Below are 6000 nucleotides of genomic sequence, written 5' to 3'. Positions count from 1 at the left end.
GAAGATGGTGGCACATATAGGCACAGCAGTAATTAAGCCACAGTTCAAACCTGAGTAGCAGCAAGACCTACAGAGACCTAAACATAGAGACCTAAATGTCACCATGGGGTAAAATAAAATGAACTGTTTCTCCCCCAACTTTCATATTGGAAGCTTTAACCCAAATAGTACTTACTGTCTACAGACTTTAAAGAGATAGTTATAGTTATATGCTCATAAGACTCAAGCCCTAATTCATGAGGACTTGTGTCTTTGTAACAAGAGGTAGAGACACTAGGCCCATACATACACAAGGGGACAATCAATCATGTGACACAGTGGGGAGGTGGCCATCTGCCAGCTGAGAGAAGCCTCAGGAGGCATGGAACCTGCCAATACCTTGTTGTAGGGCACCAGTTTCCAGAACTGTCCTTTAAATACCAGTTTGTAGTATGTTAATATGGGAGTCCTAGCACACTAACACATTGCATAGTCAAGGAAGGTAGTCTTACAGGCCATGTCCAGCTGAAGTTGTTACACAACACTGTTTCCCTAGAGCCTTCCCTTGCCCCCTCCTATCTGGACATCCACTACTTCTGCCCCAAGGCGACCACACTGTGACCATCAGTATGTCCCGTCTTAGACTCCAGAAAGGCCTAACTGTGATGGTTTTCTCCTGTCCCTCAGACCCTGTGCTGTCTATACCAAGGAAGCTCATCCTGTGCTCAAGGATTGACTGCAGTCACAAAGAATTAGTTGCCAGACCCCCATCAATACCAACAAGCTGCCTGCTCGCCTCTCATAGAAAATGGTACAATAGTTTCCTTTAATCAACCCACATCTTATTGTAAACTTTACACCATTTCTGACTTACTCATTATATCTAATTAAATGTAAATGCTGTGTTGACCGTTATTACACAGTTTTGCTTAGGGAATCATGACACAAATATCTCTACTAATGAAATATGTGTAATGTTTTTGATCAATGGGTAGTTGAACCCACAGATTCAGAAGATACAGATGTGGTGTGTTGACTGCAATATATGCTCCAATCCTTTCCCTGAAGAGGACCTTGTAACTTCGTAGAGTCTGGAGTAGGTAGGAGGCCTGGAGTAATTTCATGGTTGATGGATTTCAGATGCTGCCCCTGAACTCTCACAGGAGTCACAAGGGGAATCTCAGCACTGCCAGTTATAAAGAAGGCTCCAGCTCAGACGCTGGTATTTGAAAGACCCCTGTGCAGTGCTGAAGACATGTGGGTCAGTTCACACAGTCATGAAAGAAGCACTTTATGGAGCTCTCCATCACATTTAGAGATTGGATGAATTCTCTAAATCTGAACCACAGTTCCATCTGTTAGGTGGGTATTGTTGTAGGCCTATTGTTCTCAGCTTTATGAGCTATAAACTATTTTAGAAATGACAGCAGCTTTACAAACAATAAGCGGTTGGCTATCTGCCAATGCACAATCCTAAAATAAAGACACACTTCAAAGACATTGTGAATTCAAAGTTCTTTCACATTTATTTTTGGTCAGGGTTCTCTGTTATTTAGTTATAAGTTTGCATTTATATGAAATCTCAGTGTTCTGCTTTTAAAAACAAGATTAAAATGAATTATAGAGTATTAAAACAGGGTCTGTTGGGGAATTGGAAACACATAGAGGAGAGAGGATCAGTGGATAGAGGGGTAAATGTGAACGTGGTCTAAAGGATTGCACATACATTAGTGTAAATAGAACAAAAACACCAGTCAAAATTGTGGCACGAGGGAGGAGAGTAGAAGAAAAGTGACAAAAGAGGATGGATTTGCAAGCATATATAGGAATATCCCAATGAAATTCATTTGTTTAACACATAAATGTGAAGTAAAAATATGTAAATGAAGAAATCGCAGTATTCTGAATTTCTTATAACTAAGCAGTTTAGTTTTTGCAATCAGGTCATAGACTAACAAATCTTTCCATAAAACTGATCAAAAATTCTCAAGCTTCAAAACCTACAAATGAACTGTCTAACTGCATATTTACATTTAAGATATGAAATCTGTTGGCCGTAAGCAAATTATCTTTATGTTCGGGAGTCTGAGATCAAGAGGATCAGAGTTTGAAGCCAGTCCAGGCAAACTGTCCATAAGGCTCCATGTGAAGAGGAAAGGCTGGATATAATGACATATACCTGTCATTCCTGCTATAGTAGACAGCGTAACAGGTGGATCACGATCCAGGTCAGCCCAGGCAAATGGTAAAAGACCCAACCTCAGAAACACACTAAAGAAGAAAGGGCTGGGGATGGGGGTGAAGTGGGGAAATCTCCTGCCTACCATGTGTGAGGCTCTGACTTCAATCTTCAGTACTACCGAAAGAGATTGTTTTTATATTAACTTAACCTTCAATAAGACATTTTATTTTGATGATTTCGTAGAAATATATCCATTTTTAACATTCAAGGAAAGTATCTGACTTTCATATTTTCCCCTTTTAATTTTGTCTGCATTATCCTTGGATGGATGTCTTTGCCTGAAATCAACCTCAAAGCTACCTCACAAAACAATTAGGGAATGCTAGTTGAAATAAGAATTTATTAAATTGGGGTTCCTACAAAAATCTTTTAGCCAACAAAGGAAAATCCTTGGAAATGTTTTTCCTCTATCTTCTGGGATGGTTTCACTATTCCCCCGTCCCCCAGGACATCTCTGAAGTACTGGGGCCTTTACACTCCATGTTTCTATGGCCAGATGTACACATAAGCTGAGGACAAGCAAAACCAACAGAGCCCACTCTTTCCTCTTCCTCAGAGACTTCTGACACTGGCTAAGGAAAACAGTCCATTGTCTAAGGCCCAAGGACATCCTAGCCTTTCATCCTGTTTCTGGAAAGGCATTTTGGAGCCAGTAATCCCGTCCTGAGACTGAGATGGTCTCCAGCTGCACTGCGATTTGCTTTTGGTTTCTAGGCACATTGCCCAGTTTCCTCCACTCCCAGATGTCTCCACCTGCAAAACAGAGATAATTCTTGATACCTTTCTCTTGTAATGTTCTGAAAATAAATAAAGGTTTTCAAAATGCTTTGAGAGATTTGGATGAAGGCATATTTACCCAGCATTATAGCTCAGGGTTTTGCTTATATTTATTTTATTTTGCTTTGTTTTTATTAGGTTGTTTTTGAGGGTTGGGGGGTTGTTTTTCTTTGGGCTGGACTTTGATATCTATTCAGATATTTTCACTTAAGTTAAATTACAACTATTAATCTCATGTTTGCTAGAGCATTTCCAGAATGCAAAGAAAGTGTATCTCCTATGTACTATTAAAAATAGAGAAGACACATACCTTTGACCCCAAAGAACTTGCCAGCTTGCTCAGAAAGAGATGTTAAATCAATTAACCAAAGTCATTTGGAATTCCACTTTACTAATTAGTTTGATTTGGAATTCCACTTTATGATTACAGTTAGAGACCCTAATCACCTAATCAAGTCTCTTGCATAAACTATAGTAACTAACATTTATTGAGTGTTTGGTACAAGTGATAGGCAACGTCCTATATGATTTTCTTGTACTGGGTTACTTAAAATTCAGAACTTTACTTGAGATATATTGTTATCAGTTCCATGTGTAGCTCCATCATATAGATAAAGATGCTGAATCTTAGAGAGGTTAGAAAACACATTCCTGGTCTTGCAGTTAAGAGAGGGGGGAGGGAGGAGAAAGAGAGAGGGGAAGAGAGACAGATGGACAGACAGACGGATACACAGAGGCAGAGAAAGAAAAGCTAGGCACCAGTGACTCATACCTATAATCCTACCTACTCAGGCAGCTTAAATGTGAAAATCATGGTTCAAAGCCAGCTGGTGCAGGAAAATCTTATCTCTAATTAACCACCAACAAATCAGAAGCGGCTTGTAGCTTAAGCTGTAGAGCACCAACCTAGAGTAAACAAGCTAAAGGACAGCTTGCAAGCGCTGACTTTATGCTCCAGTACCACTAACACAAAATAATATAGGCTAATATATAAATCCAAGTTGCCTGGCATCAAATCCTGTACATGTATCCATTATTCTACACTACCCACCAAATGAGAACATAGTTAAACTTACTTCTTATAGTCTTGTGAGAGTCAACTGATGACAATGCATAAAAAGCTGTTGAGCTGGGTACAGTGGCACACACCTGTAATCCTAGCTACTCAAGAGGCTGAGATCTAAGGATCAGGGTTCAAAGTCAGCCTGGGCACAAAAGGACCTGAGTCTCTTATTTCCAGTTAACCTCTAAAAACTGGAAAGAGGGCTTGGCTCAAGGGTAGGGCCGTGGCCTTGAGCTGAAGAGCTCAGGGGCAGCACCCAGGCTGAGTTCAAGCCCCATGACCCACAAAAAAAAAGAAAAAGAAAAGTTTTTGACACAGTATCTGACAACAAATATACAATAAATGTTAATCATGAATTAGCAATAGAAGAGATGCATAAATCACAGAATGCCAGGTCAAAAATAAGCACACATGCCCAGCTGGCAGACACCTTCCTAGAGAACAAACCTTACAAGCACAGGGTTAGAGAAGGAAGGATTCTATAAATGCCATATCTCTGAATCAGCATACTAGTAGGTTATAATACAAGGGGCAACGGCTCAGAGAAACCTAAATTTCCAAAGCGCACTCAAAGAAATGTCGCAGTTGCTGAAGCGGCCTGCCATTAACATTCAGACTGCATTCATGAGAACCATTTCCAATCAAGCCATGGAAAAAAAGCATCTGCTACAATTTTTCTTCTCTTCTTTAACCCCTACTCCTCATGTGTTCTTAGGGAGAAACACTGGCATGAAGTTTCGTTTCCAAATCTTAAAATAAAACTCCCCCCAAAGAAATCTTGCTTTTAAAATCTTGGAGTTGTCTGAGAAAAAAAAAAGCAAAAGAAAAAACAAGCACAAAAAGCCAAGTGCTTATATTCTGGCCAAGTTATGAGCCTATGAGAACAAGAGCTTGGGGGGTGGGGAGGGCTATTAACTCCATGCATGCCCTTCTGGGTTTTCATTGCCTGCAAAGCTCATCTTGCCCTCAGAAGAAGAGGCCAGCCTGCTACAGAGATCCGGGAATCTCCCTTGCTGCTAGCTTCCACATTCTCTGTCACTTCAGACCCTGACTAGTTGACAGAGCAGCAGAATTTCAATCCCAATAGACTTGAATGTGTTTCTGAGCAGAGAAGCAGAGCTAAAAAAGGGAAAGAGTTGAAAGAACTTCCCTTGGGTATTTGTCAAACTTTTCTTTCCTGTCTGGAAGCAAAGAGGAGATTGAACTTCAACTTCAGTTTTCTACCAGAACTCTGGGTCCAGCCACCTATTTGAAGGTAAATTTCAGTATAGTTACCGCATTACTAATTGCTTTTGTTAAATTGATTTGTGTTATAATCTAATATATCTGTTTAATATGTTTGCTTAAGTAATGCAAAGCCATTCATTTTACAAGTTCTCTATATATGATGTATAGGAAAGCTTCTTTATAAGGAATTTTCCCATCTGTATTCATGTTTTCCTTTTCCCTACAAGATTAAATTGCAAGCTCTAGCAAATGATGGTTTTATAAGGACCAAGAGCAGAGATGAAAAAGAGTTGTTAGCATGAATAACATTCAGATCTTGGTAAAGCTTAAATCTTGAAATATCTTTTGTAGAAATACTTTCCTAAACATGAAATAAGCCATAGGGAAAATTCTTTTCTAAAGGAAATGATCATTTATAAGCTGAAACAATTTGTTTTCCATGTTTAAATTATCTCGTTACTCAACCACCAGCAGTCTGTGCTTAACAGCCACAGTAGAATTAGAATATTTGGCTTTTCTAAGAGGTAGGAAAACATCTCTAATCATATAATTCCTATTGGCTCATTTTTGTGTTATTTTTAAGTTATCTCATCCTGATTCTTTTTACTGCTTTACAATGGATATTTTAATGCCTTTTCCTGTCATTTGTTAAGATTCATATTACACATGTATCTCTACTTTCTAATGTTGTCTTATTTAGAAAAAGCAAATG

At 39.1% G+C, this 6000-nt stretch overlaps 1 protein-coding gene across 1 annotated transcript in view; it reads left to right on the top strand.

Annotated features, from left to right (window-relative positions):
• Positions 1–5003: 5003 nt before the first annotated feature.
• The window catches only part of Sparcl1 (SPARC like 1), a 37815-nt gene continuing 36818 nt past the window's right edge, over positions 5004–6000 (top strand). The window contains exon 1 of the mRNA XM_090343230.1: positions 5004–5316. The gene's annotated coding sequence lies outside the window, so the exon portion shown is untranslated. The remainder of the gene's footprint in view (positions 5317–6000) is intronic.

This window comes from Megascapheus bottae, chromosome 13, assembly GCF_031878675.1.
Source record: "Megascapheus bottae isolate mThoBot1 chromosome 13, mThoBot2.hap1, whole genome shotgun sequence".
NCBI classification, from domain to species: domain Eukaryota; kingdom Metazoa; phylum Chordata; class Mammalia; order Rodentia; family Geomyidae; genus Megascapheus; species Megascapheus bottae.
The sequence above is the reverse complement of the archived record's forward strand: the minus strand, read 5'-3'. Positions and strand labels throughout refer to the sequence as shown.